The sequence below is a fragment of the Cydia pomonella genome, chromosome 6 (genome assembly GCF_033807575.1).
Source record: "Cydia pomonella isolate Wapato2018A chromosome 6, ilCydPomo1, whole genome shotgun sequence".
Taxonomy (NCBI): Eukaryota; Metazoa; Arthropoda; class Insecta; order Lepidoptera; family Tortricidae; genus Cydia; species Cydia pomonella.
In genome coordinates, this window is record NC_084708.1 from 22595871 (window position 1) to 22612477 (window position 16607).

Sequence of the window (16607 nt, forward strand, 5' to 3'; positions counted from 1 at the left end):
TTGTGATAGTGGCTCCCCTTACGTAGAGTTTCGCGTAATATTCCCTATTAATACTTAAAAATTCCAATTTTAGATAGAGTTGAACATAGAATTTCTCCGTATTTCAATTTTCGCATTAGCCAATCAACCGTAATTTTGTCACTTATCAGAAAAGCATTAATATCGTTTAAATTTTAAATCAAAAGGGCCCCCCTTAGACCTAGCAAATCAAAGAGGTCCGTTCGGGGTAGATCCGAGAGTCCGCCTTCAGAGAACTTCCTGAAATGTACCTACCTTACTCTTCAAATTTTGATCTTGCCTTACCAAATTCGCTAAAGAATGCCATAAATTACAACGTAGAAATTAAGAACCCAAGGATTACACATTACAAATGCTTGCAACTGTCAGGAACACGAAAAATGTCTGTAATTAGTCTGTGGTTGATGATTTCATCGACATTTGCGTTAAGGACTCCTTTAGGTTCAAGTCTCCCACTGTACGAGCTGGAAAGTTTCTTCTGCTGTCGCCGACTGTACTAAGTGCGCTTTTAGGATGATTTGTTAAGGTTAATAAACTAATGAGTATAAGTATGCTGTCGTGCGGTTTACTACGCGCGGCCTTGCAATATGGAGGTAAAGGTCGTTTTGTTACATAAGCATATCTCCAGATTACGCACCAGACGCCTCAAAGTCCATAAATAGATACCTATGACCTGTTTGTATTATATGTACAATATTCGACAGCGACACAATGCGAGTTTAAATTCTTTTATGGTGAGCGTTCCGACTGAACGTCTAGCAACCTTCAACAAAGAGGAGTTTTGGCCGACGGGTGTCATGTTCCGGCAATTCCGTGGTCGACTCCCTGACACTATGGGATTGTGTATCGCACCCATAATGTGTTTAGTAGTTTTTCGTTTTATAATATGTATGCTGTATGGCCACTAGTTGCCTGAAATAAGTTTTTCATTTTATTTTTCATTAAACCCGACGATCGGCACTGAAAGTAAGTACTTTCGAGTACTTGATATGTACTTTCAGTGACTAAGTATAAGTAGGTACATATTTTTGTTAGAAATTACGATTGTTGTAACAGTCACAGACGATAAAAGCACGGCCACCATATTCCGCAGAGTGGTATAATGGCAGGTATCTTTGACTCATATTTCACACCTTGTAGGAAAGGATAAGTACTTATTCAAAAGGTCAAGTTGTAAACATATGTATATATTTAATTATTTAGGTATTATTTTTATAAACGCGCACAATGTTCAAAACTGTTTGTAATTAGCTGAACGTCGTTCTTGGCCCAAATAAGGCTGTTTCAATAACCAATTTGCAAGAATATGACTATTTGTTCGGATATTCATGTTGACACTTAATATTTACACTTAAGTGCTTTAACTTCATATTTAGTTAAAGAAAATGTTAAGCATACTCCTGGCCCTGTGCGCCATGAAACTCTATAGTATTTTATGCAATCGTTAAGAAGGGTCAAAAAAGGCGAGTGGCGTGGTTACACCTGCGGCTCGGGCTCACATTGTAAAGAAATACCCCACGAGCATTTTTTGACCTATTTATACAACGTTGCATACAATGCTTTTTCTACGAGTCAACAAAAATAATAGGTACTTACACTTTAAACTGGTATAATCAAACCAAAAGTATACAGCTAAGATACGAGAACGTTCGTAAAGACGAACGTACGTACGAACGTAAGATATGAGGAATAGACAATATAGAATTTTCTTCAAACCTATTATGTATGTTCTTATATTAGTGTTCACGAATATATATTATAAATAACAGATAACAGCTGTAGTTTTTATTCTCATTGAGTTTTAAAAGAGCCTGCTTGCAGAATACATGGCAATTGTTAAAACAAGTCTGTTTTTTTGTGTGCTTGGTATAATGGGATGTAGTGAATGACAGATGCTGGATATGTTCCCTGTACAAATGCGACGAGGAAAAGGAAAGCCCTACTTACAGCATAGGGTTGTTTCCAATTTTTGAAAAACGCTTGTTTAGCATTGTATATTAACTAAAAGTTGCCCTAAAATTCAACTTTTATACTAAAAACGGCTTTAAATATGTTAAATTAACAAAATATATTTTGACAGATGCTTTCGCGCCCACAACGCTGTTTGAAAATTGTGTGACGTCACAGTTTACGGTTTGAGACATAACTACATACACACGTAGAAGATACGAATTGTCAACTGACATTAGTCATTTGTTGTTTATCGCCTAACTGTCAACAGTGTCAATCCGAGAGTTGTGACGTCATCAGAATCTTCTATGACGTTTCGAGTTTGGTCACGTGACGTGTGCCAAAAGATATTTTAAATTCAATAATTACAAAAATATGCTCATTACACTTACAGGTCCCCTAAAAGTAGTTTAACATGTTCTTATAATCCAAAAGAATTTATTGGGATACAATTCTGCCCTAAGACTTGTTGATGGAAACAACCCTATTGATGCTATTATAATACCTATACAGAGTGTTTATTTAATCGCCTGCAATAACTTACGGGCTGAATATAGGTCATACTGAACACTTTTACTATTGAACCAACCCCGAAATAGCGAAAAAAAAATTTACTCCCCCATTGAAAATGTCGAGGTACAGACAATGTGTGAAACAGCCCATTTTATTTCGTGCGCTCGGAGTTGGTCCCATACCCATAATAAAAGTTGCTCAGTATGACCTATATATTCAAGCCGTAAATTATTGCAGGTCACTAAATAAACAGCCCGTATAGTATAGTACTTATAGACTATTATAGTATAGTTCGGAAGTATTGCAATTCTCAATCGCAATATCGTAATCAGTGCAACGTGCAACAAAACGATACTCATTGTTTCCGTTTGAGTAACCGTTGGTGTCCGCCATTGTTTTATATACTATCGTGTTATTCGTGTTTTTCTATTTTATCCGCTATCCTTTGAATATTACTTACCTAGAATATTGTTAATAATAAGCATACATACAGCCCGACGGTAAGCGGTAACCTTTTTCGTTTGCCTATGGAGGGTTATCCAGCTCCAACGCCTTCAACACTACTTCCCTTAGTCCCTAGATATATTTCTATTGCCAAGCTTACCTATTGACAAAGATATCATTCCACCCGTACGCTGCACAACCAAAACAAAAAGCCAAAAGAAACGTAAATACCACCAAAAACATTTCATGTAAAGTGTTGCCAAGACTAACGGCCCGATTCGAAGAATGAGATACGATAACGATAAGTTCTGGTTTAGATAAGTTCTCATTTAGATATCGTTTGTCGTATAATTGACAGAAGAAGCTCGATTCGGGGAAACCAATGTCACTTTGACGGTAGAATTATCGTAGATAGATCTTATTGGGATCGCAGCGGAATCGAAATAAACGTCAATTTTGACATGTCGTTTAGTTATCGATCTTTTAAATATCTTTCCAAGATCTTAAACGTGTCTTAATCATTCTTCGAATCGGGCCGTAACATGCGCCTATAGTTTTCACTTCACACTAAAAAGTCATCAGATATCTTAATGCCAAGCCTTTTATCCCTTTAACTCTATAAGTACTAACTTAACAATCTCTAACTCTATAAATATAATACTCTATAAATCCATTATCTTCGTCAAACAGTACACCTTGGCCGTTTCGTTGCTGTGATAATAGACATGCTCGTGGTGAACTTTTGTAACCTCAATTGCAATATACATAGTACTTATAGTAGCAAGAACCTGTGGGCATCATGTGGAACACACTTTCATTTAAACACACTCCTTTATAATAAACAGTAAGACAAAGAAGGAGGCGAATACTCATCACTTAAAGGCTTGTCGATTTGAATCAGGTTAAAAAGTTGCACATTGCTCTTGCATAGAGATAAAAATTACATATGACCAGTCCATTATTATGGAGTCTGACTTGCAGACTCGTATTTAAAGGTTTGGCGCCCTTTCGCAGCCTGGCGCCCCGGGCCATGGCCCCCTTGGCCCTAGGGTATATACACCCTGCAGTGACTTGTAGCTCAAATGTGTACAAAAGCATCTTCTACCATGGGATTAATTCAGAATCGTTCTATTATATTTGAGTGAGCTTTTTGAATGGTAACGTGTAGTTGTAACTTCTACCTTAGAAAATGGACATACTGGAGGTTTCGACACCAAGAATCCCAATATAATGTATTTGGGCTATGTGTATACGTAACATGTTTTATCGAAAAGTTCTTATAACCCAACATACTAAGAACGTAGTAATAGCAGGTAATAGCAATAGTTAGTTCTTCATTGCTACACAAATGACCTAATAGTTCGTTGACTAAGCTTAGACCAGTTTGCAACAAGTGAAAACCTAGATCTAGTTATTGTTCACAAACACTAATCTTCACTGACAAGTTATGTCTAATATAAAACGGACTCCATTTGAGTAACAACGTTGCATAAGTAATTTAAAAACAGACTTAAATATTGGGTAACTTCTCTTGAGCGATGGACGTTGCTGTATGCATATGTAGGTTATTTTCGTTCTCATGGGGTTATTACTATTACATCTATTTTTTCGTTGGACAACAACAACAACATACCTGTACTTTTTAGGGTTCCGTAGCCAAATGGCAAAAAACGGAACCCTTATAGATTCGTCATGTCCGTCTGTCTGTCCGATTCTGTCACAGCCACTTTTTTCCGAAACTATAAGAGCTGTACTGTTCAAACTTGGTAAGTAGATGTATTCTATGAACCGCATTAGGATGTTTACACAAAAATAGAAAAAAAACAATAAATTTTGGGGGTTCCCCATACTTAGAACTGAAACTCAAAAAATCTTTTTTCATCAAACCCATACGTGTGGGGTATCTATGGATAGGTCTTCAAAAATGATATTGAGGTTTCTAATATCATTTTTTTCTAAAATGAATAGTTTGCGCGAGAGACACTTCCAAAGTGGTAAAATGTGTGTCCCCCCCCCCCTAACTTCTAAAATAACAGAATGAAAAATCTAAAAAAAATATATGATATACATTGCCATGTAAACTTCCACCGAAAATTGGTTTGAACGAGATCTAGTAAGTAGTTTTTTTTTAATACGTCATGAAATTAAAAAAAAAAAAAATTTTTCATCATACCCATACGTGTGGGGTATCTATGGATAGGTCTTCAAAAATGATATTAATGTTTCTAATATCATTTTTTTCTAAACTGAATAGTTTGCGCGAGAGAACCTTCCAAAGTGAAAGAAAGTGTGTCCCCCCCCCCGTAACTTCTAAAATAACAGAATGAAAAATCTAAAAAAAATATATGATATACATTGCCATGTAAACTTCCACCGAAAATTGGTTTGAACGAGATCTAGTAAGTAGTTTTTTTTTAATACGTCATGAAATTAAAAAAAAAAAAATTTTTCATCATACCCATACGTGTGGGGTATCTATGGATAGGTCTTCAAAAATGATATTAATGTTTCTAATATCATTTTTTTCTAAACTGAATAGTTTGCGCGAGAGAACCTTCCAAAGTGAAAAAAAGTGTGTCCCCCCCCCCTGTAACTTCTAAAATAACAGAATGAAAAATCTAAAAAAAATATATGAAATACATTACCATGCAAACTTCCACCGAAAATTGTTTTGAACGAGATCTAGTGAGTAGTTTTTTTTTTAATACGTCATAAAATTTAAAAAAAAATTTTTTCATCAAACATATACGTGTAAGGTATGTATGGATAGGTCTTCAAAAATGATAGTTAGGTTCCTAATATCATTTTTTTCTAAACTGAATAGTTTGCGCGAGAGACACTTCCAAAGTGGTAAAATGTGTGTCCAAAGTGGTAAAATGTTGAACAAGATCTAGTAAGAAGATTTTTTTTTAATACGTCTTAAATTGTACGGAACCCTTCATGCGCGAGTCCGACTCGCACTTGGCCGCTTTTTCTGTCTGTCTGAGCAGAAAAAAGTACCGATATAATAACCCCTTACAGCTGCAACTCTATCGCATATTGTGATAAATTAATTGGTCTGTAAAACTACTCAACTGGACACAATACCGTCGGGTTCCCAGCTTAGGTACGCCATTTTTTTTATACGTACAAACATATTTATAGCATATTTATGTATAAGGAAGAAAATATTCTTTATTGTACACCACACAGTGAAAAATAGACAGGGAATGAAAAAAAACACTTAAAAGTTAGGTAACAACAGGCGCGTTTATTGCTAAGAAGCGATCTCTTCCAGACAACCTTTGGGTAGCAGGAAACTATGAACTTACAACATTGAACGGGTAGTGCCGATATACATATAATTCAACAAAATAAAGACGCCGCAAATATAATACATACCTACATACTAATAAAAAAACTACACATATATATATATATATATATATATATATATATATATATAATATACAATCATAAATAAAGGCATCATGTTTAATGTTTTGTAGTTACTTTATATTTTGTATGTCTGTTGTTGGAGAAAGCTTTTATATTGGTCGGTCTGTGGTAGTGGTCGAGAACTTTGTGAAGAAAGGACAGGTGATCACTTGGTTAACTCTGTAATTCACAACACAAAGCCTTACCTTGCAATAAACAGTATTTCCTGAGCCCTGATTATAAATAGTTAATAGTTTTCTAAGGACCAAATACAGTTACAAAACCTGTTTAGTATTGGAATACGGCAAAGCTTTCCTAACGGTTACGTAAAGATTGTAATAGCAGGACGTAACAACCTGTCTTACGATATTTAATATACCTGCGTAATAAAGCAATCCTTTAAAGTAAGGTGGTAGAAATGGAATGTACCTAATAGAAGCGTTAAAGTATAGCGTAAGTTAGTGTAAGTAATGTTTTGTAATTTATTGTGAAACGGCTTTTGCAAAAGCAGCTACTCACTTTAAAAGAAACATAAAATGTTCTTATAGAATACGTATTTCAGGAAAACCGTCCCGCAGGAAGAGACAAAAGCAATATAATAACAACTAACATAACAATATATATAATATAGGTAATAGCAATATAATTAACATTGCTCAAAAGTTTTATTTACGTTATATAACGTAAATAAAGAATAAGATAAGAAAAGAAATAAGATAAGATATATATCTGTATATTCGCCATCAGATGACGGAGCGGCCAAGGTGCTCACAAATATCTGAACACGTCTCTAAAAGTTTTATTTACGTTATATAACGTAAATAAAGAATAAGATAAGAAAAGAAATAAGATAAGTTATATATCTGTATATTCGCCATCAGATATGACGGAGCGGCCAAAGTGCTCACAAATATCTGAACACGCCTCTATAAGGCATTAGCGCGTGTTCAGATATTTTGAACGCCTTGGCCGCTCCGATATCTGACGGCGACTGCACCTATATTTTATATTTATACCTAACTAAATATATATGTTCGCAGTACACAAATTACACAATAGAAAGTACCTATTCGAAAAGCTTAATATCGAATAGGTACCTAATCGTTTTGGAGAGTTTTAGTCAAAATAGGTAAGTGTAAGTATAAATGGTGTATATTTATTTTGCTTCTTTTGTTTCTATTGACGTCTTTAACTTATAACCTGTTTTGTTCTGACTAAGCAAAAACTTACAAAGCTACTTTTTGCGCTTATTTAACGATGACAAAAGCGTTAGGTAACAGTATTTCCACAGTAGCCTATGGATACTAACAAGCAACGCTTAACGGTCTTCGTAGTCTATGGATGTTGCTAGATTAAGGGCGTCCCATGCGCGTTTCTGACTTATTAAGCTTATTGTTTCTACGATACAACCTAATAATATTCTGTAAGTTGGCAGCAATAAACTTAGTTTAAAACTGTAGTAATTTTGATTTTGTTTGGTTGGTAGCCATAATTTTAGAGATAGACAATATAGACTTTTCTTAAAATTAAAAATTCTTATACATATTAGAGTTCATGAATGTATAAATGACAGAACAGTAAAGGAGAATAATAAATGAAATGAATACTGTCGTAGTTACCGTATAGTTATAAAATACCTCACTCATTTGCCTTTCAACTGAAGATAATTGATAGTAAGTAAATTACTTTAAGTAATAACATGTTTACAGCGAAAAAATCTATTAGGTTTTCGAACTAATTGGGATCAAAATGGCACAAAAATACACAGCAATGAATGCGAATGAGAGTAAGATAGGAATGCCATGTTGCCTTAAAAACTGTCCTTAATTACCCATATATAGAGCTTGGACTGGAGGTCCGAAATAAAAATCAAGGTTTTCACGTAAACGGTGCGCCACAACAAACTGCCGCGTGCATTCGTTCAGCGGCCGCGTATCCGAACGCACTGCGCGGGAAAACCTATTCGAAATTCGAATTTAGCGTCGCGCTTAACTTAAAAAGTTTTGCCGTGTTTTGATTGGTTGGTGTAGTGATTTTTTTAAATCGTTTTCAAGTACCAAAATGACCATCTACAGCAAGATTGTCCAAATAATTTTGATTTGTGTGTGAATTGGATTGGATTATTGGATACCTACTCATTTTTACGAAAGGTACGTAAATACATATGAATTAAAAATACTCTATATATAATAGTCATGGTACCTATTACTTCTAATAAAATTCGTCTAATGTAATCTATATATCATTAAATTTTCCAGCGGTTTTGACAATAATCGGAAAAAATCGCAATTTCTTTGTTTTTATAATTTTTTTATGTGAAATTTATGTCAATTTCGCTCAAAATCGAACAAAATTATCAATAACGTACCTGCATGTCAGCATGAAAAGTATCGTTTCAGAGTACACATCAAAAGTATCTGCCATTCACAAACTGCTTATCATAAGTACGGTCACGTCTGAAAATATCTATACGAAAAAAGTGCCAAAAATATGTATACACGACTTTATTGGCCATATATTAAGGTATTGTATAGATATTTTTGGCATATTTTTCGTACCGATATTTTCAGACGTGACTGTACCTATATCTCTATAAATCTAGAACAGTTACCGCCCGATTTAAACTTTAAGATACGTCAAAAATTTGGATCACAGTGTCTAAAGTGACGTTTTTGTTTGAAGAAACGTCACTTTTGACACTGACATATAGTCTGTCAAGTGTCAAACAACTTTTTCAGCAGAAAAAAGCGCGAAATTTAAATTTTCTATGGGATGATAACCCTTCGCGCCTACTTTTTAAATTTGTTGCTTTTTTCTACTGACGGATATAGCTTGACAGACTATACCTAATCCATCAGTGTCAGCATGGTTCCATTTTTATCGCTTGTCACTATTCCCGTCACTTTCGCACTTATATACTTGTTAGAGCGTGACAGGCATGGTGACAAATGATAAAGAGCCGACCATCTTAGCCCTACACATCGTATCTTTAGCAAATATTTGACGTATCTTAAAGTTAGACTGTAACAGATACTTTTGAACGTGAACTTTAGAGATATGTCTCTTTTTGGAAAAGTTATTCAGCGTGGCAGATACTTATGCCGCGTTTTTTCATTGGCTATTATTGATGCTGCCTGTACGTATTGTTATCTAAACATCTGTTGATCTTTGACATATGTTGTTCGTTACACGGTTTTGTTTGAAATAAGAGTTAAATATGATGTCATTTATACCTACCTATTCATAAATATTAATAAAATTTATTACTTATTTGTCCTCGAAAAAGTGATAAACGAAAAGTTATAAAGGCTTGTGCACAAATCACACTCCTTGGTGATATTTGGTGAGGTTCTTGGCTACCCTCCCCCCGTCCCCCACATAATCTCAAGTGTATTTTTTTTCGTACTAATTTTGAGATAAACAGTATTGTATATAGTAAATCTTGTTTATATTTCTAATTGCGTTATGAGCGTGATGCGCTCCTATTATTCGCGCCCCAAAATTTCGTAAAATAGACTCGCTATTTTGAAGTGCGAAGTGAAGATTTATGTTTAACGAATCCAAGAAAATAAATCTACTCAGACGGACGGACGGACGGACGGACAGCGGAGTCTTAGTCCCGTTTTACCCTTTGGGTACGGAACCCTAAAAAACAGCGCTTTAAGTTAAGCCCTAATATTCAAAACTAATGTTTTTATGATGTTATTTAAAATAATGTATGTATGAGACAAATAAGAATTTAATTATCTTGTAAAAATATGGGTACATACATGTTACTCAAAAATATGTCTACTATGGGATACATTTTTGAGTAAGTTGTACGCACCCATATTTTACACTTAACTGTACAATAGGTACGAAATGGCTTATAGGTGTACCGGGTAAGAACCTAACTTACAATGTGCCTAGAGTACCTAGCTACTCAACTAATTGCCTATTCTGTGACATCAGTCCCCAGGTTTAGATTATCGTAATCACTACTAATGACACAGATACCCATCATCATCGCAAATATGGCCATTATCGTCAAGTAATGATCCGCCTGCAGACTACATTAATCATGGCAAGGGCCAATTTCTTGAATACTGATTATTTACTATGTTAGTAACGAATGGGGCCGTGGGATAATTACTGCTTATACCTAATACTAAATATGAGACAAAATATATAAAACATATCAATTCAAGGCATGATGGAAGAGATACTTAGGTAATAAGATAATTTAAAGCACCTTTTTTGTGTATATCACGTCGGTGGCAAACAAGCATATGGCCCGCCTGATGGTAAGCAGTCTCCGTAACTTATGGACGCCTGCAACTCCAGAGGTGTTACATACGCCTTGCCGACCCTAACACTCCGCACCCTCGGTGAGCTCTGGCAACCTTACTCACTGGCAGGAACACAACACTATGAGTAGGATGTAGTGTTATTTGGCTGCGGTTTTCTGTAAGTGCGTACGTACTTTTGCAGCTAGCTGTACATGACACCGTACCCCTAGTGTAAATTTTATCGACATCATAACGTGACGAACGCGTTTGCGTTAAGTCTCATTTTGTATAGGATTTTGAGTTTCCAAAACGTCCCGCTTGGCGCGCTCTTTCTAAATCCAATACAAAATGAGACTAAACGCAAACGCGTACGTCACGTTTCAAAATAGAATTTATTTACACTAGGGGTACTGATAGTTTTAATGACGATTGTATTTATACCTAAGTACTTATATGCTTATATTTTGGTCAAAAGAATATACAATAACCCACAAAACTACGTCTGGTCCACAAACCTGCTGTGTTTTTTTTAATACCACGTCGGTAGCAAATAAGAATACCGCTTGATAGTATAGTAAGCAGTATCCGTAGCTTATGGACGCCTGCAACTCTAGAGGTGTTATATATATATGCGCATTGCCGATCCCTAAAAAGTACAAGTTTTTAGTTTACTCCTGTTTTGATGAAACCCGTACTGTAGCCTGTACTGTAACTAAAGATCACCCAATCGTAAGTCACAAAACTTGAACATCTTTGACACTTCGCGAATTGCTTGCAACTAGTAACTGAAGTTCCACTCTGATTGTTTAGTGCAATCGTTGCACCCATCCGGGCGCAATTCGATGAAATCTAGTGTATCTTCACGCGGTAGCGTGTCCAGCCAATTTCAAAGAAAACGGAACTGGCGACGCAGCAACCGTGTGTAACTATTTCGAGCTACTTTTGACCCCTTCACAACTTGAAACCTATTTAACCTGCACATATGAAATTTGACACATTTATTCCAGCCCCTTAGCTTGTCTAGAATACAAAATTTCGTAAACGTAGCTGAAATAGTTATTGATAAATTAACGTTTAAAAACCGGCATTTTTGTGACTGACTTATAGATCAAAAACCTAACCCACTTCCAGATGAACTAGAAACTTGATATTTGGCATCATAGTAGACTACCTATTAAGTGTATACAGAGGGAAAATCTGAAAATTGAAAATCGATTGATAATTCTATAGAAAATGATCATGTATTGATAATTATTATATGATATGATATGATATGATATTTATTGGTAAATATTTACATTTACAAGTCCTTCTATATACAATTATCTTGTGATAGATTTTACATTGTTTTACTTACTATACTCATGTATTAATAACTTTCGACTCGTATAGCATTAAAAAATATTACAATACAATACAACGAGATATTATTATACTCCTATATAGTTTAGTAGGTACACGATTGAGCCAATGACCCGTGGCCATCGAAAAACTCGTCAATGGTATAGCAAGCCATTTCTAGTAGTACAGTTTTTAGTTTGCGGACAAATATTGCATCGCTAGAAGCTTGCTTTATTTCATCGTCCAGTATGTTGTACAGTCTGATTCCCATTATATGCATAGACTTCCTGGTTTTCACGAGGCGACACGCGGGCACGACCAACTGATTACGCCTGCGCGTAACGCTACCTCGGAGTTGGCTATGAGTAGGGATCTGATCAAGATTTTGTCTCACGTATTTGCATACTTCTATTATGTACACACTAGGTAACGTAAGTATTTTCCATTTTTTAAACAGTTCTTTAGCCGGATGGTCGAGTATTAAATAACAAATATGGAAGTTATAGGTCAAAAACCTAACCCACATCCAGATGACCTAGAAAGTTGCTTAAAATATTTGGCATCAAGGTATATAGAGGAAAAAATCTGAATACTGACATTTTATTTATAATGGATACTAATAATTTATTTACAAAAAGTTATGATATCCCATCAAAAACATAAATGTGAAATGAGTGCCAAGTTCAATAATCAATATGAAGTACGAGTACCTATATGCGTTGTTCTTGTCTTCGCCGCTAAAATAATTGAGATCATGGGTGCCAAGTTCCGTGTAGAAAATAATTTTTACAATGCATTTATTTTACTTGGGATGTAATTTAAGTTGTTCTTGAACAACGCGTAATATATGTACTCGTACTTCATATTGATCGTGACATTCATTTCATATTTATGTATGGGATTGCTCTTACTTGATAATATTATGCAGCATTTACTGCACACGTAAAATGGATGAGGGATTTTTTTTACTCCCGATTCAAAGAGAGGGGTTGTTATGTTATACGTTTGACGCCTGTCTGTGTGTCTGTCGGTGGCAACGTAGCTATTAAACAAATGGACAGATTTCGATGCGTTTTTTAACGTAAAAGCGAGTTTAACAGCATTTGCTGCACACGTAAAGTGGATGAGGGATTTTTTTTACTCCCGATTCAAAGAGAGGGGTTGTTATGTTATACGTTTGACGCCTGTCTGTGTGTCTGTCGGTGGCAACGTAGCTATTAAACGGATGGACAGATTTCGATGCGTTTTTTAACGAGTTTAACAGCACAACCTATTCATTCTTGCTTTAAACCTACTTAATTAGATCTTTTAATTAATTTCGAAGGCCTCCGGACGAATTTAGTTGGAAGTACCTAATAGTTTGGTTTTTAAACTTGATCTACGCCAATTTAGGAACGGCACTCCTTGTCACCAAACAAGTCTTCAACACTTTTGGGCAAAGCCTAAAACTAACGAGTTAATAAGTAGGTAAGTATTGAACCTAAATACCTCCAAGTGCCCTTTAGGTCTATAGAAACATCAAATACGTTAATGGCTAAAACATATGGCTAAGTGGGTCGAAATTAGTTTACGGAGGTCATCAAGTTTAACACAAAGCCGTCATATGCTGACTTGATGTTCGTAGATATTGTAGATTTTACCAAATCTTGACAAACTTGTAGCTAATGGCATGTAAAGGAGAAAAGCGATTTCCAAATGGACACAATGGTATAATGGTATAATAGGTTAGTTAGGATAGTTGATTGTTTTACAAGAGGCCACAACGACTTTGCCCTCATGCTAATTTTGATACCCAGGCAAGTATATAGTATAGGTATACTAAAACGTAAAGATCGAGACTGACCATATTACATAGGTATGATGATAAACATACTATACACCGTGTTTTTATTGAATTCCGTTAACTTCGGGGTATCGGTAAGTACGTTTATGGAAACTATATGGCATAGAAAAAAAACTTGCATATAGTTTTGCTGTAACACGGGCGTTACATTTAACTCAACGAAACAATTGAAAATTGTGACATATCAATATGTCATTTTGTACATCAATCGTCCGAGATAGTATTTACGTAGATACTTAACACTAATCAATATGTAAACAGGCCCTAAGCCAAGTGTACTCGCTCGTACGGGCCTTATAAGATAAAAATTAAATATTGATTATTTCCGAAATGGAGTTAATTAGAATACCGGTGTCTTTGAGAAAGTTACTTAATTTAAGCTCAGGGATGCACCCTTGAAATTAACGGGAATAAAAAAACACGGTGTTTATGTATTGTAGGTTGTAGGTAAAGGTACTTATAAGTAAAAATACAATTTATTACTTTACAAAGTATGAGATAAGAAACATATTTAAGCCCAATCATTGAGACTATATGTTGAGATTCGTACGATACACCTATTTGGGCTTGTGCGGGTATCAGATGGGCCTTGGAAAGTAACTGGGAGGTAAGGTCAACGGCTTTATTCGGCATTGGTTATTATTCCAATGATTATGGTAACGATTTTACTGTATAATGTTAACAAACGAATAGATTTAGCTTTTAAACACCCACACCTTAGATACTGCGGTTTAAAGGGCCGATTTTGTCCCTAGATATCGTAGATTGTACCATTTGCAGGTCGAGTTTGGTGACATTTAAAGTTCAAGAATTCATGGATTTTATATGTTTAGTATAGGTATGATGATAGGTAATACCGATTCGTTAGTGTTTGCTTACACCACCTACAATCAACGAACTGTATGATCCATCGATAATGTACCTAGTGAATGTGTTAATGTTAGGCGCTGGTGGCCTAGCGGTAAGAGTGTGCGAATTTCAATCCGGAGGTCGCGGGTACAAATCCCGGCTCGTACCAATGAGTTTTACGGAACTTATGTACGAATTATCATTTGATATTTATCAGTAGCTTTTCGGTGAAGGAAAACGTCGTGAGGAAACCGGACTAATCCCAATAAGGCCTAGTTTATTCTCTGGGTTGGAAAAACTCCCCAAGCCAATTCTAGGGATTAGTTGCCAAGCGGAGCTTTCCCATGAGTCGTGGCAAAAAAGCCGTGACAACGCGAGGAAGGAGAAGAGTATAATGTTTACGTAAATTTTAATAAACTGCCAGGCGCCAATGTCGTCGGTCATCACACCCCAGGCGATACCTCGTAAAGAGGTTAAGGGCGAGTTGTAATGAACCCTCGTGGACGTCAGCTGCCGCTCCATTGGTGGGTTGAGGAACGGCAGCCACCTAAACACGTAAAAATAAATGTAGTCATCGCATCCCGATTGAAAATGTTGACTGAACGCCCATAAAATATTGTCACCGCCGCCTCTGTTTGTGACCGATAGAAATCACTTGGTCACTTAAAAAATTACGTAAATTATCTTATAGAAGCATCAATTTGTTCGTGTATCCATCCGCGAAGGCCGGTACATTGCATGCGTGACTCAGACCTTCATTGTTTCTTTGGCAATTATTAGGTATCTCGGGTCGCGTGTAAGACCTACGTAACATGTACCTGAGGGCCTACCGCGAACCACGTTCGACGTGTTGCCTCCCTGTCACACTTGCGTACAAATTTACAAATGCGACAGAGAGGCAACACGTCGAACGTGGTTCGCGGTAGGCCCTCAGATACGTGTATAGTCTGTGATATACTTATGGCTTGACTGGTGTTGCGACTGCAACTTAATATTATATAAAAAACAATGCAGTACCTAGCTAAACGCAGCCGTCGGGCTCGGCTATTATTCGGAGGCTTTTTAAAAGCACCAATAGGAGCGCTCCACATAATCTGTATCGCGGCCAATTGGAAGCATTTAAATCTAAACCTTTTTGTACTGATCAAGTCAAATATTGCAAATCACTCTTGCATCATCCTCCATACTTTCAACACCTATTTTCTACATTGAACCGTTTTTGACAAGAACCCTTGTAAACCAGTACCCTTTGGAAGATTATACTTCACTTCATTATAAATCGAAGTTTTATTTAAGTCGTCGACATCCTGACCTGCACGGCGGCTACAACTGGACCCGGGTACGTTCTTAAACTACGTCCAAAAGAGAGGTATGGGCATTGCGAATGTCATCTCGCTTTGTGTGGTAGGGCACAGCGCAGCGAATCGTTTATTTATGCGCCCGCCTGATGGCAAGCAGTCCCCGTAGCCTATGGATGCTTGCAATTCCAGAGGTGTTACATGCGCGTGGTCGAGCATAACACTCCGCATCCTCGTTAAGCTCTGACATCCTTACTCACCGGCAGGAACACAATACTATGAGTAATGCCGAATAGGTCTGTGCCTTTTATGCCTAACCTGTCAAAGAATAACAATATGCCGGAATTATGCCGGAATGTTTGATATGTCACCGTATTTAAGAAATATTTCGCTTTAAATTTAGTTTTTTTCTAGGCAAGCTTGATAAAAAACATTGTGTGTAACTCTGAGGGTAAGAATATTGCATATTCGGGTCTGCGGCTGTTGGGAATTACCACCCTCGTTGCACAATGTAAGTACTAAAAGTTTTTGGCATACATTTCATTTTTGGTACAAGCTTTTATCGCTGACTGTACTTTGAAACTTCTTATGCGACTTCCAACAAGGTTGCGTTAAACGTTTAACGCTATCATGGAGGGGGTATGAAAGCACTGAAACCATATGTAT

At 36.3% G+C, this 16607-nt stretch overlaps 1 protein-coding gene across 2 annotated transcripts in view; it reads left to right on the forward strand.

Annotated features, from left to right (window-relative positions):
• Positions 1–8242: 8242 nt before the first annotated feature.
• LOC133519310 (uncharacterized) overlaps positions 8243–16607 on the forward strand; it is a 34100-nt gene continuing 25735 nt past the window's right edge. For both annotated transcript variants that reach the window (XM_061853344.1, XM_061853345.1), the window contains exon 1: positions 8243–8492. The gene's annotated coding sequence lies outside the window, so the exon portion shown is untranslated. The remainder of the gene's footprint in view (positions 8493–16607) is intronic.